Below are 26364 nucleotides of genomic sequence, written 5' to 3'. Positions count from 1 at the left end.
GACAGTTGCTGTTCTGCATTGTTCAAGGGAGTTTCCTCCCCAGGGAATTCCCTACACTGGTGAAATCACAGGTGCAGCAAAAAAAAAAAAGTCATTTACAAGAATATAAACTTTGAAAATATCATCTGGAAACCCAGTTGAGGAATTTAAGAATTTAGTTTTGATCTATGCCCTGCTCCACTCCACATCAGTGAGTAAAATAGGTCAGAATAGAAAGATATGACCAGTGCAAATCATCACAGCTGCTCTTCCTTAAACTGGGAGATGGAGAGATAATCCTTCCCTCATAGCTGATTCCCTAAAGTTTTACAGACCTTGAATTGTCTGGGTCTTCTTCAAATATCGAGCCACTCCTAGGTTTCCCTACCTTTTCCAAAAATCAGACTTTCTTAATAAGCCTATAATGCATTATAACATAGCAATGCTATTTAATGTCTCAGAATTATCTTTCTTAAGTTATTTTTAGTTTTCAACACCCACTTCCACAAGATCTTGAGTTCCAAATTTTCTCCCCATCTTTCCTCTCCCCCAACCCGAAGACTGCATGCATTCTGAATACCCCTTCCTTTCTATCTCCCCCTCCCCCCCAAAACCCTTTCTCTTATCCCATCCTCCTTCTATTTTCCAGTAGGGCAGGATAGATTTCTATACCCCATTGCCTGTACGTCTTACTTCCCAGTTGCTTGTAAAAACAATTTTTAACATTTGTTTTTAAAACTTTGTATTTCAAATTCTCTCCCTAACCCACCCACCCTCATTGAGAAGGCAAGTAACTTGATACAGGTTATACATGTGTAGTCATGCAAAACAATTCCATAATAGCCATGTCGTAAAAAAATCCCAATCTCAGCTCTGCCACTAGCTGTGGACCTTTGGCCCTCATTTTCCCAGCTGTGAAGTGCTAGAGTTGTACTGGATCATTTCTAATATACCTTCTACCTCTAAAATTCTGTTTCATTTCCCTTCATGCTATCCCATACCCATTTATTCTATTCTCTCCGTTGACACTGTCCCTCCTCAAAAGTGCTTGCTTCTGATTACCCCCCCCAATCTACCCTCCCCTCTCTAATCCCCCTGGTCTCTTACACCCTTTCCCCCCTATTTTCCTGTAGGGAAAGACAGATTTCCATACCGTATTGAGTGTGTATGTTATTCCCTCCTTAAGCCAAATTCATTGAGAATAAGATTCAGAATTATCATACAAATCCTAAGTCAAATGCTAAAACAAAACCTGAAGCCATGTTGGAACTTATCATTAACTTGCAGTTGCAATTAGTTCTATAATACCAACAAATTGGTAATCAACTAGTAAGGTAATTCTCTAGTAAACAACAAAATAAATTTCAAGTTATTAGGTGCAGTTTATTTACATTTAATTAAAATTCAATGCTTGATATTTTAAGTTTTCTATCATATCCATCCATAAAATCAGAGCCACCTAATGTTTTTGCTGCTGGTATTTTGGAATCAGGTAACAGAGTATAGAGGAAAGACCAATCAGCTCCTGCACTCTACCAAACCTAAATCCCAATATCAGCTCTGCCACTAGCTGTGGGACCTTTGGCCCTCATTTCCCCACCTGTGAAGCGCTAGAGCTGTATCTGATCATTTCTAATATACCTTCTACCTCTAAAATTCTGTTTCATTCTAGTCTGTTAAAATTCCTTTAAAGACATTATCAATCACCAAAAATAAAATAAATAATAGGCTTCTTTGCTTAGGGGTTTTGAGGTAAGAGTTCAAAAAATAAGGTCCTCTACCATATAGCAGTTTTTATTGAAAATCCATCATGATACTTTTTTTTTTTCTGAGAAAGAGGTACTTTCTTTGAGATACAGATGTAGATATACAGATATAGCTGAGATGTTCTGACATTTAAATATTAAGTCAAGTGCAGTGGACAGGGCCCTGGAATCAGAAGGACCCAAGCTCAAATCTGGCCTCAGACATATAACACTCACTAGCTGTGTGACTTCCAGCAAGTCACTTAACCCCAACTGCCTCACCAAAAACAAACAAACAAACAAACAAACAAATAAATAAATAAATGAATGAATAAATATTAAGCCAGGTTAAAGATCTCCCTTTCTGCAGGTTGCCAAATAAAAATTTTAATGTAAATAGGAGAAAATTAAGTTATTTGAGCAAAACTTTTTATCATCTTGAATATCCATGGTGTTCATTAAAGAGCTAAATGTTTAGCAAGTATTTGTGAAGAAAAGTATATTTTCATATAGACTTCTGTTATTTTTTCAGAGATGTGTTTGGCAGAAAAAAATCTGATCCTGAAACATAATGTTGTCCTTGTAATCAAAGAGGACTAAAATGACATCATGATGTTGGGGTAAATGTCTGACTGTGACTGATCAAACCAATACAAGCTCGAACTGTAACACAGGTGGACACAAATACTCTGTATGGACATTTGGGAAGGAGAGGTCTCTCAATAAAGGAATGTAGACACTAGTGTGACTATTTCTAAATCTCAAAGGAGGAATTTAATTCCTGAAAGCCTCTCTTAGATTGAGGGCAGTTAGGTGGCACAATGGATAGAGTGCTGGGCCCAGCCTGAGCACACTTCAGCTCAAATCCAGACACTTGCTAGCCGTGTGACTCTAGGCAAGTCACTTTTCCTGTGCTAGTCTCAGTTTCTTCATCTATAAAATAAGGATAATAACAGCACCTCTCTCCCTCCCATGGTTGTTGTGAGGATCAAAATAGAGAAGAATTGTAAAGCACTTAGCATAACACTTGACCAATAGTAAGTGCTATATAAATATTAGCTATTCTTATTGTTGTTTATTCTGCCTCTAAATCCCAGCTTATGAAGATATGGTATGTAATTTATAGAAAAGTATATAAGGGAAAGGGCCTAGGAATAGGAGGCAATTTTCTTTCCTAGGCCTGTTTTTGACATTAACCATCTGGGTGACTTTAGGCAAATCATTTAATCATTCTGAACTCACTGCATTATCTAGAAAACGAAGGGACTAGAATAAATAACGTTTAAAAATATACAGTGTTATGATGTAGTAGATAAGGGCACTGAGCCTTGAGTTAGGAAGATCTAGGTTCAAATTCTTACTAGCTGTGTGATACTTAGCACGTCATTTAACCTCTCTGTGCCTCAGTTTCCTCATCTGTAAAATGAGGTGGTTGGACCCAATGGTCTCTAAGATCATTTACACCTCTAAATCTATGATCCTGATAGTGTATACGGATATAAAGTATTATTATTACTGGCCCCTTAAGCTCTAAAATTCTGATTCTTCATGTAAAGTTTATCAAATGGATGCCCCATACAATCCTGGCAAACTCAGATAACTGAACAAATATATTTTAAGAAGAACTACAGGGCTACTTTCCATTCTCATTAACTCCATGTGGCTTAAATGTTTAAGCAACTCCAACAGTTCTGTTGTTCTGCATATTTATCATATCTCTGAAAGGGAAAAAGGCAATGAGAACTTGGGTAAAAAGTCATTCCTGACTCATTCTGTGGGCAGAGCACTAGCCTCAGTTGGAAGAACTAAATTGTAATCTAGATACCATCCCTCACAAGCCACTTAACCCTGCACAAACCACTTCATCTCTCTGACCCTCAAGTCTCCTCAACTATAAAATGGGGATAAATAACACTGACCTTGCTTGCCTTTATGGAGATGTTAGAGGACCAAATACAATAATGTATTGGAAAGCTCTTTAAAAGATAGAGAATGCTCTGTAAGTACGAAGTATTAACATTTTTACTGCCTCTCTAAATGTGACAATCCTAAAAACAAATTTGATAACTTAGTGACTTACCTAGACAGGCTGAGAACAAACACGGTTCTAACCCTCATTTGGAAATCAACAGGCCTGAAGAGCCAGCAGAGACTTCTGAATCTTTTTTAAAAACCCTTCAATGCCAAAAACATCTGTGACTTACAGGGATAAAGGGGGACTTTCTTATGTTCATTTCGACGCATCAGAGATGCAGAGATGCAAATGGTGTCCTTGGTTTTAGTAAATGCATTAAATAAGCAAGTGAAGCTAATCTTTAGGAATTTGGGGAAGAGGAGGGGAAGTTACCTGACTATGTTTGCCAGAGTCTCAGGAGACACTTATTTGACTAATGTCTGAAAATAAGGGCTGAAAAATAATGGCATCATTCTCAGTAAATATTAAATCCTCATTCGGTCATTCAGTAATGACTGACACATTTGTTTTCTGAGGACAGAATGAGACATTCCCTCTGCTTTTAAAAGAGGAAGGCTAAAGGAAGAAATACCAAAAAGTAAAGATAAAAGACAAATTACCTTTTATTCTTTGTAACTTGAATTCTGACTCTAATGATACTCATAGTACAAGGCAGGAAAGACTGAGATGGAGAAGGCAAGTGTGATCAGGAAAGAGATCAAACAAGGCCACTGCAGACACCTTTTATTGATTGCCTATATAATGCTAATAAAAGACACCTGATAAAGCTCCATGGAAATAAGTATCTAACTAATTTTGCTGTAGTGGTTCACCAAGAGAACCTATTGAAACACTGCTGAGTCTTCAAACCACTTCTAAGAAGCAATTCTAGCATCTCTGTTCAGCCAGGTTCAGACTCACCTGTAAGACCTCCTAACTCCTTCAGACCTATCACCGATAGCTATGTGCTTGGAACTACCCACCCCCAAAATGTAGCACAAAATGAGGCAGAAGACAAATGACACCGAGGACAGCTAGTTGCAACAGCAGATAGAGTGCCGGGCCTAGAATCAGGAAGACTCATCTCCCCGAATTTAAATCTGGCCTCAGACACTTAACTAGCTGTATGACCTTGGGCAAGTCACATAACCCTGTTTGTCTCAGTTTCCTCAACTGTAAACTAGAGAAGGAAATGGCAAACTACTCCAGTATCTATGCCAAAGAAGCCTCAAATGGGGTCACAAAGAGTCAGACACGACTGAACAACAATTAATGACACTCCCCCCAACAGAAGTTACCAACAATGTCACTAATGCTAATAATCTCTAATCTCCTGGACTCAGCATTTTGCTTGCCTGCCTGGATTCATGGCACCTGCCTGTACCAGTAGAATGTAAACTCCTTGAGGGAAGGAGTTAGTTTTATTTTTCTTTGTACAGAATCTAGCACAGTGTCTGACACATAATAGATGTTTAATAAATGCTTCCTGAATTATTAGATGGATGCTCATCCCGCCATTTCTGGCCCTGGCTTCTTGTTGCTCAGTTGTGTCTGACTCTTTGTGACCCCATCTGGGATTTTCTTGGCAAAGATACCAGAGTGGTTTGCTATTTTCTTCTCCAGCTCATTTTACAGATGAAGAAACTGAGACAAACAGGGTTAAGTGACCTGCCCAGGGTCACACAATTACTAAGTGTCAGAGGCCAGATTTGAACTCAGAAAGCTAAGTCTCCTGGTGCTCTAGCCACTTTGCCACCTAGCTGCCCTTGCTTGCCTCACCTTACAGCAATTACCATGCCCCCTCCTACTTAGATGGGTGCTTGGTCCTATCCAGTCTTGTCCTATGAGAGGCAGTATGGCATAATGGAAAGAGTCAGAATAACTTGAGTTCAAATCCCTCATCCAACATTAACTGGCTCTTTGGCCCTGGGAAATCTATTTCATCTCTCTTTGTACCAGTTTTCTCATTTCTAGAAAGGGAATTGTAAATTTGTAATATAAACCTTACTGGGGTCTCATGAGGAAAATAGTTTGTAAACTTTAAAGTGCTATACAAAGGAGTTATTATCATAATAATCATCATTCTTACTACCCCAAACCTAGTACCTGAAGCAGTAAGACTCAAAGTACAGCGTTACTTGATAAATTAGATCATTCATCAAATTTGTGCATAATAAAAGCATGAAGCTAACACAAGCCCAGTCTGACTCAATTATACTATATTGGCACAATCTACCTATTCTCTGAACACTGAAGTATGCCACTGTAAATCTCTGTACAAACGAACCCCCATTTAATAAAGCATAATTTATGAAAATCTAGACTTACTAAATAGTTAACTTACAGAAGAAATCAGCATTTAAAAAAGTCTTCATTTCACAGAAAAATAACTACTAGATTCCTTATATTAGTAGCCCCACTATACATTCATTTCTGACAGCAAATGATTGGAAAGGGAAGAATTTAAAGGGTTACAGGCCATTAACAACTAAAGATCAATTAGAAAAGGATATAAAACATTCTAAAATATGTCAATAAGAAATATGATTCAATTTTAAAAATTTAAATTCTAAATAATTTTTCAGGAATAAATCAATCGCATGAAGAAAGGTATAACTGCATTGATTATCCCCATTTCTGAAGCCCACCATTCAGACTAGCTGCCATAGTAGCTAACAGTAGCTAATAATATTAGCATTGACATTTCAACTATCTAGTGGTTATTTAGGCATGTCTAACTCTTTGTGAACCCATGGACCTGCCCATGGGGTTTTCTTGACAAAGAAACTGAAATGGTTTGTCATTTCCTTCTCCTGTGGGTCCCCACTTTACGGATGAGGAACTGAGGCTAATAGTGGTTAAGTGACTTGCCCAAAGTCACACAGCTAGTAAGTATCTGAGGCTGGATTTGAACCCAGATATTCTTGACTCTATACCTGGTACTCTATTCACTGCACCACTTAGCTGCCATCTATTACCATAGGTAATAATAATATTAGCATTTATACAGAGCTTTAAGGTTTGAAAAGCACTTTACAAATGTTATCTCACTTAATCCTCACAACAACCTTGGGAGGTAGGTTCTATGATTATCTTTATTTTACAGATAAGGAAACTGAGACAGCCCAAACTCACATAACTAGTAAGTGTCTGTGCCCAGATCTGAATCAGTGTTTTCCTAATTCAAGATGTCTAACCACTCAGACATCTTGCTAATCACACATATTAAATCTATTAGATTCACTTTGACAAACATTATTAAACACCTTTTATGTGCAAGGCATCTTGTTGGAAGAGAACCTTAAAATAACACTGGGAGCTTATATGCACCTCACCTTTTGGGCAACTGTGCGACTATAATTATGTAGTCCATTGCAGAAGATGATGTGGAGAAACTTGCCTGTTCCCTTCTATATTCATTTAAAATGCCCATGACGTGTTCAAATGATTCTTATAGGAATTTTACAGAGATAGGAAAGTAGGCATATGGGTCTCCCATGCATATGTTAAGATCATAAAAAACTCCTTGATAAACATAAGAGAAATTATTTTTTGTTTGGCAATATTCTAAATATTTACATCAATTGAGGAATAAAACAGGAAAGCATATGCTTGCTAAAGGTTTTTGCTACTGTCATAGCGGATGTCCATGGTAGAGTCCATATGGAGGAGGGATTCCCAATGGATGGTGAGTATTACAGATGTTCCTGTTGGAGGATGGCATTGTGTTGATTACATCCAGTCCCTGCAACACTACAAACTGCTTCTAAATGATATCCAGAAGCACTATTCTGCCCAAGTTGTCCAGACTATGATGCGCAGCCGGATGAACAGGACATAGAGCTAGTACAACATGGCCAGACACCTTCAAATGGAAAATAAGCTGGGCACAGAATTGAATAGGAGGGGAAAAAAGTGGGTGGGACTTCATCTGGGAAACTGATCAGTGCTTTCAAGGAACCCAGATTTCTCTCTAATACAGCAACCTATCTATACTTTTAGCATCGATAATCTTGTGGTGATGCTATGTAACTGTGAATCATGGAATACTGAAATCTCTGAAGCATCAAAACTACAGGTCACCCAAAGTGCAATGGAGAAATGCATGGTGGGTGTAAGTAGGCTAGAGCTTAATACCAACAATGAAATGTGGACAAAAAGCAGCATAAAAGAAATCATCAAAGAAATGCGTGACTGGAGAAGCAAAGTAGCAAGAGTGTATCTGTATCACGAGTGAGGTGTGACAGCATGCCACATTGATCGTGTCAAAAGACGTAAGAGGACAGATCCCATTGTACCGTGAGGACTTCCTGTGGAGGATTTATGGGGGGAACGGTACCAAAAGGTGCATTACATGAGAAAGCAGGTATTGGTGGCAATCTGCACCAATGGTGTATTGACATATACTCAGTGCCTAGCAAGGTGTTTTGTATCTAAATTAACACTTCAATAGATCAATCGGGTGGGAACTCCTCCCACTGATATAGATTACAACCCTTTTCTAATTTAGTTGATGATCTTAGAGAGAGGTTAAGTGACTTGCCAATAGTTACAAAGCAGGCATCCTAGAAGGGATTCCAACCAAGCTCTCCCTGCCTCTAAGGCCAACACTCTCTCTACTATACCACACTGCTTCTCAGGCAGTGAAAATGCAAAGATGAAAACGACACGATGTCTGTCCTCATTTCGTGTGACCCACCTATGAAAGCAGTATAATGAAGGTACAATAAAGCCCAACTGAATTTCTGACATGCTGCTCAATCTTCACAATTTGTCATATCATTAATTACTAGCACTCCATGTATCCACATGCTTATATCTATGCCTCACTGACCAAATGGCCAAAGCCTGTCTGTGCCCACTCTTAACAAAGTTTTTAGCTGTGAAGAGAACCATTCCATCCTTTTCCATTATCTCTGAGTTGATACAGATGATAAAGTAACTAGTGTTACCATTTTTAAAACAAAAATTATTGCTCCATATTATTCTATGAGAATAGTAAAAGTCCGTTTAAAGAAATTACAAGGACAAATATCCATAGGAAAAGTTTCTAAAAACTGCCTCCACTCCCAAGTACCCCCTCCCCATGACTGTCCCTTTAGGAAATGGACCATGTCTTATTAAAACTCTGTATCCCTGTCAGCACCTAACACATGGCCTGTACATAGCAGGTGCAAAATAAATACATGTGAATTGAACTTAAATTTCATAAAGCTCATGGAGCTGATCAAAAGTTTAGATTTGAATTTTTTTTTTGCCCCTTGATGCTAAATGACCCAAATGAAGGACAAAGTAAAGAGGGGTTTCACAATTTATTTCTCCATCTCCTCCCCCTTTGATGTAAATGAAAGGGTCAGTATAGATGATGTTAGCTTTTGGAGAAATATTTTCCCAGATTGGGCACTTCTTTATGATTGGATTCATGAATGTATTTGTTTGTTATTAAAGCTCCCCCTGGCTCAGTATCTGGGACACTGAACACAATATTTTTAAAACAAAGTTTGAATCCAAACTGGGCTAGCATCCAGATATAACCAGCCAAAAAAAGAGCTACAAATAAAATCGGGGGAAAATGCACAAATGTCAAGATACAATAACCCAAACATAAAAATATTAGCCATGACTTTAAAGAAGTCCTCATAGTAGCTACACTTCAGAGTAAAGGGAAATCAATTCAGCCACACCCAGACAAGTAAAAGTACAGAGGATCACATGGAAAGAACTTCAGTAATGATAATGATGACGATGATGATGACAGTAGCTAACATTTATACAGTGCCTTATGATTTGCAAATGTTTTTTATAAATATTATAACATTCTGTCCTCATAACAACCTTAGGAGATAGATACAATTGTTCCTGTTTTAAAGATAAGGAAATTAAGGCTGATACAAGTGGCTTGTACAGGGTCACAGAGTTAGTAAATGTCTAAGCTGCGTATGAACTCACATCTTCCTGCTTCCAGGTTCAGTGTTCTATCTACCGTTAACAACTACCTGGCTCATGACAGTACTATTAATTTGGAGGGAAGGCAGATTTTTGCTGTCAAAAAAATGAAATATAATTTAAAAAAATAAAAAAAAGTAGAGAGGGCTACAGGTGTGAATGTTTCATTCATTTTCAGATGAGGTCACTGTACTCTTAATTTTGCTTAATAGCTTTAATTTGTTAAAAGACAGTATACATGGGGTAGGGGTCTTCTGGAAATGTTTGTAATGTAAAAATAGAATGCATCAATAAGAGTAAAAACCCATAGCTGGCCTTCCTATTACCTCCAAGATAAAATTACAAACTCCATTTAGCTTTTAAAGCTCTTCACAACTTAGCCCTAACTCAGCCTTGTTCCAGGGCCGTTACTCCTCCCAATGCTAACTGGCCTTGTCTCCGTTCCCCACATGACACTCCATGTGTCAATTCTATTTCTTTGTACAGGATGTCTCACATGCCTGGAATGTACTCCCTCTTTACCTCTTCCCCCTCAGAGTCCCAATCCTCTTCCATGAAGCGATAGCTCAAGCATCATCATCTGTATGAAGCCTTTCTTGACCCCCCCAAATGTTAATAACCCTTTTGCTAGTGACCTTGCATTTAACTGCCTTCTATGTATTTGTATTTGTTAATTTTATCTTTCTGCCATATGTTTAAATATAGACTTCTCTCTCTCTCTCTCTCTCTCTCTCTCTCTCTCTCTCTCTCTCTCTCTTTCTTTCTCTCTCTCTGTCCCTCTCTGTCTCTCTCTCTCCTTAGAATGTAAAATTCTTTTGAGTAGGGATTCTTTCTGGTTATATCCCCAGCGCCTAACAACTGTCTAGGACACAGAAAGCACTTAATAAGTGCTTGATGACTGACCGACTGATTAACTTCAAGTAACTGGAGGAGAACCTTTGCTCCCCTCCTTATAGTCCTCTATTATATAAATTAACTATACTACATTTCCTATAGGTGATAGGATAAATAGACATTATATGTCATTTTATAGGCACATGATAAGTAGGCCCAAATATTTGGTTCAGAGGTGTCATATAAATACATTTTTAACATTATTTAGCAGATTTGTTATCCACTTTAAAGAACTGCAATAAAATACTTTTTCTTCATCTTTATTCATATTACCAAGGTAAAGTGTGACTTTTTGTGACAATAAATGTAAATTAAGCCACACATGTTGATAGAACTAATTTTATGCAAAGCATTTACAAATGCTTGTAAAATTTTGTTAAAATCCTAGCAGAAAATAGCACAGAATACTTATATGCATATATATACATATATATGTATACACACACATATATATACATATATATGTATACACACATTATATATATACATATATATGTATACACACACATATATACATATATATGTATACACACACATATATATATACATATATATGTATACACACAGACACACATATATACATATATATGTATGCACACACACATATATATACACATATACACGTATACACACACACACATATATATACATATATATGTATACACACACACATATACATATATATGTATACACATACACCTATATATATGTATACACACACACACATATATATATATACACACATATATATGTATACACACACACCTATATATATACATATATATATACACACACACATATATATACACACACATATATACATATATATATACATATATATATGTATACACACACACACATATATATACACAGACACACACACACACATATATATGTATACACACACACATATATATACACATATATATGTATACACACACATATATACATATACATACATATATACACATATATATGTATACACACACACATATATATACACACATATATGTATACACACACACACATATATATATACATATATATGTATACACACACACACACACACACATATATATATATGTATACACACACACACACACACATATATATCCCCTAAGTCAAACAGAGCCACCAGGCAGCCACTAGTGTTTAAATAAAAATAAAGTTAGGAACAGACGCCTACTTTTAAAACAAAATCATCCCATTGTCCAGACCAACTCTTTCCTAGAGATCCGTGCAGTGGCAGTCAGGGTAAATCCAGAGCTAGAGCAGACCACATTCCATGTAATAAAGCTTATACGCATTTCTACGCCTCAACAACATTTACAGAAGTACTTATTAGAGTGCATATTCTCCACATCGTGTGACCCATGGAGCAGGATGAAATTTGAATATATTAGAAAGGTTAAGAGTTTCAATGTCTCAAACTATCTGAGAACAATATGAAGTAAAAGTGGGGGAGGGGTAAATACTCACAAATCTAATTAAGCTCCCAATCCTGAACTAATCTTTGCAAAACATCTTTATTTGTCCAATGGCATCGCTCTGAAAGTATGTTCATTTTAGAATCATCATTCATAAAAACTACTTTCCAAAAATAGGTAAAGGAAAACTGTATCTTCTTCCATGAATCAGCAAGAAGGAAAGGGGGAAATAAAGTGCATTAAGAAAAAAAAAATCATACACAAGGAAGACGGACTTTTTTGTCTCCCAAATCTGCACTTGATTCTCATGATGACAAATCAGAAAAGACAAAATAAATTTAATTTTGGTTGACTAGGGGCCTCAGTAACAGTACAAAACAGTGGCATGCTACTTTGTATTATTAAAATGATTTATGTACTTGTGTCCAAAAATACACTTCATAAAATATTATCTACCAAACATAGTTGTAGAGAATGTCATCTATGTAGTGATTTAGAAATCCCTGCGAACCATTTTCAGCACTGATGAACTTTTGGCTTGAACATATACAGCTAATGAGAAGTAAAAAAAAAAATTAGCTTAATATTCTCTTATTTCCAATAACTTACTACTTTTACAAATAAGTACGGCAGAAATTTATTTTATAGCAACATTCACGTATCGTTCAATTATTCTAGTCTCAGATAATCATGCTCATCAATTTTATCATACACAGATGACAGAACATTAGCTAGGAAATAACTCCACAAAAAAAAATGGTTCTTTTATAATAGTGTGCCAGTGTAATCAATAAATGTTAAGACCATATATTATTATTGAGACGTTTCTATCTAATAGTACTAACTAGGATGAGTTGGGCACCTCACTTGCTACTTGGTACCTAATTCAGTTCATAACCCACAGAAAAGGGGCTTTAGAAATTCTTACTAATAGGGGCAGCTAGTGGATAGAGCACCAGCCCTGAAGTCAGGAGGACCTGAGTTCAAATCCGGCCTCAGACCAAGCACCTGACCCATGCTAGCTATGTGACCTTGGGCACGTCACTTAACCCCCATTGCCTCACTAAAAAAAACCAAACAAACAAAAAAAGAAAGTCTTACTAATGGGAGAATTTCTCTATTACTTTCCTTAGAAAAGGGTCTGGATGTTACCAGCTTTCTAGCTCCATTAATTCTTTCTGGTAAAATTCCCAATATCAAAATGAGAAGGATCTCTATTACCAAAAAAAAAAAAGAGAGAGAATTATTTGGAGAAATATCTATTGGTATAGAAAGCCAAAACACTAAAAGAGTGTTTTGTCAGACCTCCCTAAAAAGTATGGAGAGACACACTCTCAACATGAAATTCTATTTGGAGATTTTTAAACAAATCACATTAGATACAACTCCTAAGAAATTTTTCAATCTTTCCATCATCCTAATAACAAAACTATACAAATACTGCTTTTATCTTAGTCCATTCAGGAAAATTCATAAAGATTACTGGCATCTTTAGTCATTCTGGCCTTAAAATCCCAGCTGCAAAACACACTTGCTATGAATTCTGCAAGAATCAAATTCACATTAAAACAATTTTAGCATCTAAGTTATGTTTTGGAATTTAAGTTTATGTTTTAGTTGTTACCTATATATCTATTCCTAAAAATCAATTAAGATTGAAAAGGTAAACTACAAATAGCAACACTCACAAATTTTTACAGGGCATATAAAAAGAGCAAATTCATCAAGACAACAAGAGATTTTATATGGATGCATGTGAACCTAGATGTATATCACTAGCTCACTATGCAGACAATTCCAAGAGCAACCAAAGCTTGCTTGACAACTGGATAGGGAGAATTATTTTCTCATTTTGTTTCATTTCCCAAGTGCCCTTTGTTGTCAATAGGAATTTCATCCACATGCAGATAGCTTTGGAAGATGGGAAGAAAATTTAGAAATGATTCAGCATTTTGAAAATGCCATAAGAAACCATACTGCTAACATGAGAGTTGATGACCTACTCAATGTACTATTAGAATCTCAATCAAAGGTGTTAAAGTTTTTGAAAGACAGTCCCATTGACCAGAAATGAAAAGGAAATAATTTTGCATACCGGCTCAACTATAATCTAACAATTGCCCTCTATTAACTAGTTTGAATCAATTCTTAATATAACAATGCCCAGATACTCATCTATAATTCTATCTCAATAAATTCCATATGCAACATAATTTACATCATCTATAATTTTTTAAAATTTTCTATATAATTATTTTTTCTTTTATTCATACTTATTCTTCTTTTCTATTTTCTTTTGAGGAATTAAGGCAAAAGGGGAAGTTCTAAGCAGACAATTCAACATGACTTTCTTAAAGAGAAAAGTGATGAGAACCTTCAGAGAAAACATTATTAAAGCCAAAAAGTATGAACTAGAAAGACACTAAATCTATACTGATGTTCCTATAGATAGAGTGACTTTTTTTGGTTTTTTGATGAGGCAAATGGGGTTAAGTGACTTGCCCACGGTCACACAGCTAGTAAGTGTTATGTATCTGAGGCTGCATTTGAACTCAGGTCCTCCATACTCCAGGGCCGGTACTCCATTCACAAGCCACCTAGCTGCCCGCTGGAGTGATTTTTTATACTTAATTTCCTGATGGAATAGGAGAAATATTCAGATGCACTGGATAACATTATTTGAACAGTTATGACAGTGCTATTAAGAACCCTAACTTTGGGATTCCTTGCCTTTTTAAGCTTTCTACTTTTCCACGTAAGACATCTTTTAGCTTTTCTTCTTCTATCCTTCATAATCTGTTCAGCATTCTTCATATTCCACTCTACTTAAATTCAATAGCTACATAGTAAATAAATGTAGAATTGAATTGAATTTAACCGAATCTTACCTCCGGATCTACCTTTTTAGTCATTATAATATCCAAAATTTATTGAGTTCCCATTCTAATCAAGGCTTTTTGCTAATTAATAAGGGAGATGTAGTAAAATATAAATTACTTGAGGGCAGGGATTGCTTCCATTTTTGTCATGGTATCTCTAGCGCCTAGCACAATGCCTTGCAGGGTAGGAAGTTAATTAGTGCTTGATGAGTTGACTGAATATGCTATAATCCCAGGCCTCAAGGAGTTTGTAGGATAAGTAGGGATGATATAATATTAACAAATAACTGTAACACAAGATAGTATGTACTGCTACAATGGGAAAAAATAGGATTGTGTTCAAACCCAGCTTATCCCTCTTGACTGCCTCACTTCATCTATATGATCTTTTTATTTCCTTTATGAATTACATGTCCTCTGGTATTATCTACAATTCTTAAGGTTTGTCTGTTTTGGGTTTGTTGTTTTTGTTTGTTTTTTAAATCAAGTCTTGTATATCCTGTTGAGGATTAAGCTCTCACACATCTTCCTTTCTTTCCTCTCTACTTCATTCATTTTATCCAACAAACACTTATTAAGCACCTGCTATCCTAGGAAAGACACAAAATACTACACAAAGAGGTGGCACTGTGAATAGAGCACAAGAGTTGGATTTAAGAAGACCTGAGGTCAAATCTGGCCTCAGACACTTACTGGATATAGGACCTTGAGCAAGTCATTTAACCTGTTTGCCTCAGTTTCCTCATCTGTAAAATAGGGATAATAACAGCACTCAGGGTTGTTATGTGGATAAAATGTGGTGTTTTTAAAATGCTTTGCAAACCTTCAAGTACTACCTAAATATTTATTATTATTATTTATTATATCAACACCCCCTGCCTTACAGCCAAACTCCTTGGGGAAAAAAGCCATATATACTTACTGCCTCTATTCCCTTCCTCTTGTATTATTTCTGAACCCATTCCAGCTTAGCTTCAGGACTCATCACTCACTGAACTGCTCTCTGCAAGATGACCAACAAACTCAGATTGCCAAATCCATCAGACTTCTTTCATGCTATGCAACATTTAACATGACCCCTCTTGCCCTCCTGGAAACATTCTCACCTTTTTGGGTTCCACATGGATATAAAAGGGCACGTGAAGACAGAAAGCCATTCAGTCCAACTCTCTCATTTTATATATAGGGAAAATGAAGCCCAGAAAGACCGTAAGACCCAGGATTTGAACACAGGTCACAGATCCTCTGAATTCACGCCTCTCTTTTGGTTCTTTTCCGCTGGCTGACTGGCTACTCTTGCAGCTGCTGCTGCTATTGCTGTTGTATAATCACTGACGTCCCACCTCCTAACTCTGGGCTCCCTCTCATCCTTCTTGGTGATCTCATCAGTTCCCAAGGGTTCACCTCTGATCTCTACGCACCATACCAATCCATACACCCAGCCCTAGTCTCTGCCTTTCCTGAAGTTCATTTCTGCATTTGTTGTTGTTTTTTGTTGTTGTTGAGATATTTCAGTCATGTCCAACTCTTTGTCACCCCATTTGGGTTTTTCTTGGCTAAGATACTGGAGTGGTTTGCCATTTCCTTCTCCAGCTCATTTTATAGATGAGGAAACTGAGACAAACGGGTATAAGTGACTTGCCCAGGGTCACACAGCTAGTAAGTTTCCGAGGCCACATTTGAACTGAGGTCTTCCTAACTCCAGGTCCAGCACTCTATCCACTGCACCACCTAGCTGCCCTAATGTACTTCTGCATTACCAATTGCCTACTGAATATCTACCATTGAATATATAAAACAAAATTTTTTAACTTTCCCCCCAAACCTACCCTTCTTCCAAACTAACCTATTTTAGTCAAGGGTCCCAGCATCTTTCCTGTTCAGGTTTGCAACCTTACACTCATCCTCAACTCTCTGCATTACTCCATCTCTTACCAAGTCTTTTCAAATATACCTTTAGAATATTAACAACCATTCACCTCTGTCCAGTCACAAGGCTACCACCCTAATTCTAGACTTTTATCACCTCTTGCCTTTAATGTTGAAATAGTCTGCTAATTGATCTCCTCGCCTTCAAACTTTCTCCATTCAACTTCTAACCTGAAATTACTAACACCTAAGGCATACCATGACAGTTCTCTACTACTGTCTCCTGAATAAAATAGAAACACCTCTATTTGGCATTTAAAGCCCTCCCTACCCTTGTCCTTCCCTAAATTTCCAGTATTCTCATGCTTTCTTCACATGATGAGGGCCTACCTGCCATTCCTCACACACAACACTTCATCTCAGTGCTATGGCTTTTCACTGGTTGTCCCATATGCCTGGCATGCTCTCCCTCCTAGCTTCCCTGGCTTCCTTATAGAATTAACTCAAGTTCCTACTGTTTCTACAAGAGACCTTTCCTGGTTCTACTTTCTTCCACCTCCCCTCCACTCGTATTTCCCACTGAGAGTAACTTCCATTTACACTGTACGTATACATGTACCTGGTCACCTCCATTAGAATGTGACTTCTTGAAAGGTGGAAACCACATGTTTGCCTTTCTTTCAATCTCCAGTACTTAACACAGTGTACATGGCACATGGAATGCACTTAACTCCAACCTATCTTTCCAACTACCCCTCATGAAGTTTACATGTTAATCAAATTGGCTTACTTACTCCTCCCTGTACCTGGCATCCCATGTCCTACCTCCATTCCTGTAGAGCACAGTCCTCACCCATGCCTCTTATGCACTTTCTTTGCCTCCTAGAAAGTCTAGCTTTCTTCAATGTTTAGTTCAAGCATAGTCTCCTACCATAGGCCTTCCTGATCCATCATTTCATTTTACCACCTAAAATCATTTTGTATTTACTTTGTGTATTTTTGTATTGACCCATCTGTGGATGTACTTTTTCTCCTCAGTAAAATGTAAGCTCCTTGAGGGAAGCCACATGTGTTTGTTTCTATGTTCTAGCGCCTAGCACAGTTTATTATACATGGTAGACAGTTAATGATTGCCGAATGAATGAATGAATAAAAAAATAAGATACAATATCTCCCATCATTGGGCTTTACAGTCTATTTAGGGGACAAAAATCAACAACTTTAATATATAAAATTATATGAAAATACATTCAAGAGTTACAAGATATCAAAATGATTTGTAGGCATCTCATACTCAATACAAAAAAAGAAAAATGTGGTTTTTTCTATGTGCCTGATAAAATAAATGCATTTAATTCTTTGTTTTGATTCTCTTATTAACAGCTTCACTTTAGGTCTATGTGTTACTACTGTATTTAATTACTCATTTGATTGCCTGACAAATTATTTGACATATGCTCCCAAGTTTCTTGTTTTATAAAATGTTCACAAGATTACACTTTTTACTTTCAGATTTTCATTTGGCTTTCCATATAGTTTTCACTTGCTGATACTATGTAACTACTTAAAAATTTCATCTTTCTTACTTTTTAATAGCTTATTTGTTTATGGTGATTTTATATCTAAGAATCATCTGCATATGTAGGTATATATATATGTTTCATTGCCAATGTTGATTCTTTCCCTCCAATTTTTCTTCTGTTGATGAACATGTTAAGAATGTATATAATTCTTTGCTAGAGGCATTTGTTTATATTTCTTCATAGCTATTATTTCAGTACTTATGATGCTTTTTTCTTCAAATTCAAATGAAAATATACTACTGTATATGCATGGAGTTTTCCTGAATATATTTTTGCACTGGAATTTTTAGTGATACCCTCAAAAGTCCAACACTTATGAAGAAGTACACATGAACATTCACTGACAAAACAGAGGAAAAAATGGTATTTTTTTAGGAGCAGGTTTCCTTTTGTTTATTTTTAAACACAGTGAACCTGACTCTAACTCCTTGCTTGGAGTGAAAGGTAATGAAAATGAGAGGAAAGATTTTAGCTAAGACATTTGGAAAGTACTTATAGGCCATGTGAACTTCAACAAGGACTTTTAAAAGTAAATATTAAATAATGAAGTGCCAAAGAATGGTTTTGTCATTAACATTACAATACAAGAAAAAAAGAATCTACTTCATAAGTTCAGGATCTATTGAAGTTAAGAAGGTAATTTTAAAACTTTAAAGGTAGCTATTCCTCATGAATGGCAATGTAAATGCCCAAATGAAGCTGATGGATTTCGGTTATTTAAGAATTTCAACATTCTCTTACATTTTCCTTCCTTTTAGAAGCAAACATCATGAAAGGGACTTCTTTTATATTTTAAGGAATATTCATATTTGGGAGAAGTTTATTTTCTGAATGTTTTAATGGAGATAATGATTAGAAGCTTTTAAAATTCTACTGTAGTGACTAACATGACAGAAATTACTGCTCATAATTTAACCCACTGTAAAACATGATATCAGCACCCTAACATGTGTAAGAACAAAGTCTACTTTAAGAAGACTTAGGTTAGTGATTGGCATTGGCAATTAATTTTCAAATTCTATATAAATAACATTTATTAATACTCTAGATGCCAGGTAAGTTTTTATAAACTGTGAAACACTATTTCAAGTTGTTTTCCTTTATTTGTTACTCTTTTTAGAAAACACAATCAATTACATAGTTACTTATGACACTCCCCCCCCCCCAAATTACTTTAACAAGATAGTTCTCATATAGCCCAAGTTTTGACTTCAACATCTAAGGAAATCTCTCGTCTATCTTGGTAAAATTCTGAATAATGATGAAAGGTAGCAAGATTAAAAGTACTAAGTAACTTTTTAAATCATGAGTGAAAGCCAGGATATATTTTGGAATCCGTATACTTTTCACTTGAGTTTTTCCCCCCACCCCAACTGCAATCAATCAACAAATAAAAATTTACTAAGTACTGGTGATTTACCTGGCCCTGTGCTAAATACTGAAGAGAAAAAGGGCAAAAACAATTCCTCCCCCCACCCCCACCCCATCCCAGGAGCTTATATACGAATCTAGAAGACAACACATAAATAAATTAGAACTTACAAAATACATATCAAGTAGATGGAAAGTCATCTTAGGAAAGAAGACTACCTATAGGCTATACAGGGGCCAACTATACAGAGAAAAATTTTTAAAAAAATTTTTTTAAAGGGCCCTAAACTAATGATATAGGGAGAGTATCTGATCATTTAAAAAAAATAGCAATGAAGTCTTGGGTGAAAGGTTCTCTAACATTGCCAGAACACCTTTAAAAACACTGCACAAAGAGATATCAGATACAAAATCTTTTTTTTCATAAATTAAAATTAAACTTAAGATGTATATAAAGATCATACTTTTAGTAATCAATACAGAGATGCAGAATATTTTCTGACCAATCGTTCAGTCATTAATTTGGAAAATTCTTCATTATGCAGAAGCAATTAAACAAAAATTTCTTTACTAAACTTCTACTAAAGACTAAAATTGGTTCATCATTACTGGGATAAGTGCATTTTAGATACAATCAACATAATGAAGAGGGCCTTAAGTTCATGCCATAAGAAGTGAAATTGAAGGAACTAGCAATTTTAAACCTGGAAAAGAGAAGACTTAGGGAACAATATCCAATAGGTGACATGGGTAGAGATTATAGAGGCAGATTTTTCCTTAATGTAAAGAAAAATTTCCTACTAATTGGAGCTATCTAGTAAGTGGAACAAGTATCTTCAGGAGCTATTGGGTTGCTTTTCACTGCATGTCTTCAAGAAAAAGCTGAATGACTTGTATATGCTATAGAGGGGATCCTTATTCATATATGAAACTAGATTAGTTGGCCTCATAGGTTCCTTCCAGTTCTTGGATTCTCTGAGTCTATAATTCATTGAGTCCTTTTTAGATCATTGTTATATCTCATCAGAAGTGCTGCTTTTCTGAATTCAAAGCCCATAATTGTTCTTTTAAAATCTTTTCTGATGAGCTACTTATTTGATATTCCAGAGAAATGGAATATTTCATCCAGATAGTTTTTATTCTACAAATTAATGATCTGCATATTCACGTCTGAGTTGGTCAAATATACTTCTATTGAGAAAAGAGCTCACATTAAAAGTTAGCTAAAGTGAAAAAAAAAATTCTAAGTCTCACATATACAAATATGATGTCTTTTAGTAACCAGGAATACACTCTCAATACTTCTGTCCTATGTTCAAAAGTTGCCGCCTTCTGAAATAGGCTTTTAAAAATCAAGGATGCAGAAACCATCATTTTAGGGTTTTATTTTTTAACCAACTTTCACCACTGATTATATTAAATAATTCACCATTTGTCATTCCACAATATTTCACTGTATTGTGAACATGGGTTTGCATTGCACAGACCTTATGACCTACAAAAAATGGCAATAATGTCACCATTATTTTGCTGTTAGATAAAACCCAATCTTTGAAAACAATTTTTCTTAACATTAAGACACAAAGTTTCACTGGCATATACAAAGTTCTGAAAGCTAAGTAATGAAGAAAGACAGGCCACAGATTTTTCCTTCCTGAAGAACTGAGTTCAAAATCTCCTTTTGATTCACAAAATCTCACCTCTTTCTCCACTCTAGGGGGTTATAAACTACCAACCTCTGTCTTACAGTTTTGAGGAACTACTTATCTCCATTTAACCACAACTTAAAGATAATATAGTCTCCTGTGCTATTATTTAGGATGAGTTGGAGGAGGAATAGATTTATAAGCAAGTTCTTTAGCAACTGGGATGACTATATTAACTTACAATATTCAATGAATCCTTAATTTTCACCTTGTACTTCTGTAATTCAGCCACTAGAAACTTGCAGCCAACCACCTACTGCTTCTCTTTGGTGAGAAAGCAGGGATGGCAGATCTTCAAAAATACATATAACCTCAAAGTTGAAATGTTTTTTTAACACATTGCCCAAAGTTTGAAACTTCTCCAAACACATAGTATGTGAGGTAAGTTCCAATAATATGGTCATCTGCATTTGCTTTTCAATACACTGTTCTCTCTAGATGAACTATTCTTCATAAATATAGTTACTTTCACAAATGACATAGATTACTTAGAAAGAGGGATGAGATGGATGATGCACTGTGCAAATGTCAATCACTACAGTAACAGAGTTCCTGTACAAATTACTTGAGTTTTGGGGGAGTTCTGGAGAATCATCAAATATAAATTTTACCAACAGTTTCAACTGATAGACTCCTGTCTCTCAGAAGTATTCTCTGAATTTAAGAACTTAATTTAAGATGGGTTCTTTCCATAGCCTACTCATTCACCTACTGTGCTAAAAGTTCAATCTCAATTAAATTGCTTATTTGCATATAATCAAGGTTTCAGTAGGTGTTTATTTTTTTCTTAAACTTGCTCCGGGGAGGGGAGAATAAAACATAACATTGAAAGTCACCATCTTTAAAAAATCCCACCCCCAAAGTGCTGAACCTTAAGCATCATAAATTAACATCCACTGGGGGAACGTAGGACAGACATGCCTCTTGGGGATGTTAAAATCTGACAAAGCATCTTCCTACAAGAAACTATAAGAACCCTCATTTTATTATTAATAATCACTCTCTCTTCCTGTATGAACAGTTTACATACTTACCTAGGAAGGCAAATGGAAATTACAGGCAGGGGAAGAAGAAGCTGTCTCGAAGCCTTTGTCATGTGATAGTGACCTATAAAGTATCAAATAAAGGCAGATCATCAGTATACCATCATTTTGCAATATTTCCAAATCGATACAATATCAACAATGAAGGAGCCCCCAAAACTCAAGACTTGCTTTTTAAAGGAAGTTCTTATTAAAGAGCAAGCGACCTTCCTTTTCCAGGAAAAAGAAATCATAGGCAGCAAGGGAAAAGATGCACTAACGTCTCCAAAGGGCACAGGGGCTGTGTAAGACCAACAATCGTTTGTTGGTATCTAGCTGGTTTCCACCACCCTTATTCCCCTCCCCCTTTCTCTCCACTCCTCTACTTCCCATATGTACAAAGCAGAAAGTTGATCCATTTTGCCAACGCAAAACCTCCCCGCGATCATTCATCAACTTGCCCAAGTGACCACCACCACCGAGGATAAATAAACTAGAAACAAAATCATAGCAATCAATAGCTAGCCCCAAGACTGCGCCGTCCACAGAAGCTGTAGGTTGCAACGTTGTGCCTCACAGTTGTTCCAGGTAACGACTGCCAGCAGACCTGAGCAGCTACAACAGTCGTCAAAACGCCAACTCTCCCCCCCCACCCCCATCGCAATCCACGGATTAGAGATCTGAATCGAGCAAGGAAAACACATTCGCCAAAATCGTGGCAAGTGCAGGGCCATCGGGGTCTGCTAGGTTGGGATTGAGGGGAAGTATTAAAATGGAGAGAGATCTAACCCAGGCTTTGTTGCTGGTCACCATCAAGTTTGCATCTTAGTACAAAATGTCGATCTTAAAGGCTGACAAGACAGAGGCAAAGACAGAGACAGAAAGAGAAACAGAACAGAGTCCATCTTGCTTTGGGGAAGAGGAAAAAAATGAAGTGCAAATCTCACTCCCGGCGTAAAAGTCTGCAAAACACCTTTCAATGAGGAAGAGGCAACGAGTGGGGTCTCCCCCTTCTCTCCGCCTTCTCAAACGACATGTCGGGAATCAAACTGGCGGTGATCTGGGCAGAAAACACCTCCTCCTACTACTCCTCCTCCTCTTCCTCCTCCTTCTCCTCCTCCTCCTCCTCCTCCCCGCGGGCCCCGGCGATGATCCCGCCGCCACCCGCTGCTGCTGCTGCTGCTGCTGCTGCTGCCTCTACTGCCACCGGGGAGGTGGTGCTGCTGCTAGAACCACATGAGCGATACCATTCCCTGCTTGGACCATCCCTATACAGCGCATGTGATAATGTGGGGCTGGGGGAGGAGTGCCCCCACAGTGCGGGGGTGGGGTGTGCGGGCGCGGTGCTGTTCACTGGTGAGAATTAAAAGACCAGGAGGAATGCTCCTGGGGAGGTTATCATAAAAGTAGGGACAGGGAAGGCGGTGGTAGTGGTGCGCTGTTGGTGGAGGGAGGAGGAGGAGGACAAGTTCCCTCCTTCCCCCCCACTCCCAGACTCGGTTAATCTAAAGGGAAGGGGAAAACGCCTCTCCCCGTGCGATTATCCAGATGGGGGAAGTACCCTTGTCTACGTTAGCTCAGATCGGGGAAGGTAGGTAACCCCGTGTGTGGATCTGGGAGAAGTGAACTGAACGTGTCATTAGTAGGACAGGCAATGGTTTCAAAGCCCCAGGCCAGTGACCATCAGCAGGAGCAAAGCTTGTTTCGTCCCCATCCCCCACACCCTCCACCCACCTTCCCTCACTTCTCTCCCCCCCAACCCAACCTCCACCCCACCTCTCGAAACTTTTAAACTAGATCCGCCTGGACTAATTTGTCCTCAGACACTTAAAATATTGACTAGACCCTGCACACTGCGAGGGAAGGAGAATGCACGCTTTATTTTTTTCCCTTTTCTACAGAAAGGAAAGCAAAAAATAGCTTCTCTCTCCGTCTCTCTCTCCACCCCCCCTCCTCTGTCGTACATGTTGTGTCTTAGCTTTTTTTGCATCGTTTCATTTTTACCTTCCTCATTTAGCTAAAACGATTACAGATATTTCACACATAAAAGTGTCACATATCCCCGAATTAATGATCTTTGTAAATTACAAGACTTGGGTTTTCTCAGTCATGTAAGTTTCATACAATAACCCCCCAAAACATTTTTTTTGAGAGCGAGCGAGGGAGACGAGGTGGATAAGGAAAAGAAAGCTCGAGTCTGATTTCTGTAATTTACTAGCGACCCGGATCACAGCAAATAACAGTGTAACACGAATGTGGCCTCTGAGAGCTGAGAAACCCTTGCTAAAGGCATCAGCCCCATCCCTGGGTAAATGATCTCCAAGTTTTCTGTCATCGCGACCATGCAATGTCATAACTTACCTTCAGAAATAAGACTTTAAACAGCGAAGGCCTTCCTCCTCCTCCCCCCCACCCCCACCCCCAGCCTCGCTCTCTCCACCTTAAACTTATTGACACAACATAATCCCACATTCATGCAAAATCCTGACACAGCCTCTCTCCTCCTCTTCCCCCCTCCTCTCTCCCTCTTCTCTCTCTCTCCCTCTTTCCTTCCTCCCGGCTGTTCTCGCACTGAAACACCACTTTCTCTACTAACTGCACGTTTGCTTAAGGGTGGAGGGTGAGAGGGCATTAGATCTGCGGAGCCGGAAAACCCAAATCCCCAACTCTCAAGATGAACGAACAACTGAGCTGCTTTTTCCTGGTCACCAAACCAAGAAAAATAAATAAATAAACTGGGGGGGGCACCCCCATGTTAATAATACCTTCTTCTAATTCCCTCTGACCCCTCTCTCCCCCTCCCCCTCCTTCCTCCTCTTCCCGTTCCCTCCCCTCCCAAGCCATGAACCAACCTTCAGATAAACGCACTTTCCCCCGTAATGAAGTTTGGGGGCTTCATCGGCCGTCACAATTTGCCAGTCAGTGTGGTGGTTCTGTTGTTGTTTTTCCTCCTCCTCTTCCTCCTCCTCCTCCTAGTCCTCCTCCTCCTCGTCCTCCTACTCCTAGTCCTCCTCCTCCTCTTCCTCCTCCCTCTCCTCCTCCTCCCGGGTCTGCTTCGGTCTCCCTCTTTGCCCCTCTCTCCACTGCTGCTGCCTGTGTGGTGAGAGGTGCTGGTTTCAAACGCAGCCTGGCACTGGCTGGCCTACTATTCCCCCCCTCCCTCCCCATGCATTGCATTGCATTCACCTCTCCCCCTCCTGCCCCAAGGGGAACAGAAGAGAGGCGAACATCTCCCCCGAACCTCTCCCAATCCAAAGTTTTCGTGTAGGGGGGGGAAAGTGATTAGGAATTGTGGCCGGGGTAGCAGCAGCACGGGACTTGTTAACGTTCTCTCTCTCCCTCTCTCTCTCTCTCTCTCCCTCTCTCCCCCTCGGTCTTCCTCAAGTCCACCCTACCCTACCGGCTGCTGCTGCTCCTTCTTCTGTTGCTGCTTCTGCTGCTGCTACTGCTGGAAGAGTCCTTGGGGCTGCAGCCCGGCTGTTTTCAAGTGAGTATTAAAAAAAGAAAGTGTCGGGAAAGGGACCTCTCTCGCTCGTTTCGCAAAGGAGAGGCTGGGGATGGTGGGCACTTACCTCTTTCCCTGTGTGTGTTAAATGTGTGTGTGTGTCTCTCTCAGTGGCCAGTCAGTGTTTCTCTATGGGAAAGTGAAGAGAGGAGCTCTCAGAGCCGCTCTGCCTCCGTTTTCACTGTACACTGTTCCACATACAGTACATGCAACCCGGAGAGACTGAAAACACTAATTTTATATAAGGCAGCCTGCCATTGGCCAAGACATTGAGGGACAGTCTAACCAACCATACAGAGGGCCCGTTACACCCAAACACGCACACATACACACATTTTACACAGACACACACTCTTACACAAAGATCATCACATTTTCTATTTTATAACATTCAGGACCTGTAGACAGCAGGGAAAGGACAGGTAGAAAGACACAGCCAAGTGGGTTGGAGCAGAGGAAACCCCAGCTGCACTAGTTGCAAGGC

At 38.2% G+C, this 26364-nt stretch overlaps 1 long non-coding RNA gene across 1 annotated transcript in view; it reads right to left on the bottom strand.

Moving 5' to 3' along the window:
• Window positions 1–26082, bottom strand: part of LOC144454502 (uncharacterized) — a 47144-nt gene extending 21062 nt beyond the window's left edge. Inside the window, exons 1-3 of the long non-coding RNA XR_013482938.1 lie at window positions 25948–26082; window positions 25228–25468; window positions 22388–22460 (exon numbers count right to left, since the gene is read on the bottom strand). This is a non-coding gene — a long non-coding RNA (uncharacterized LOC144454502). The remainder of the gene's footprint in view (window positions 1–22387; window positions 22461–25227; window positions 25469–25947) is intronic.
• Between the last annotated feature and the right edge of the window lie 282 nt (window positions 26083–26364).

The sequence above is a fragment of the Phascolarctos cinereus genome, unplaced genomic scaffold (assembly GCF_003287225.1).
Source record: "Phascolarctos cinereus isolate Bilbo 61053 unplaced genomic scaffold, phaCin_HiC Scaffold_726;HRSCAF=1367, whole genome shotgun sequence".
NCBI classification, from domain to species: domain Eukaryota; kingdom Metazoa; phylum Chordata; class Mammalia; order Diprotodontia; family Phascolarctidae; genus Phascolarctos; species Phascolarctos cinereus.
Note: the sequence above shows the minus strand (reverse complement) of the source record. Positions and strands in the feature narration are given on the sequence as shown.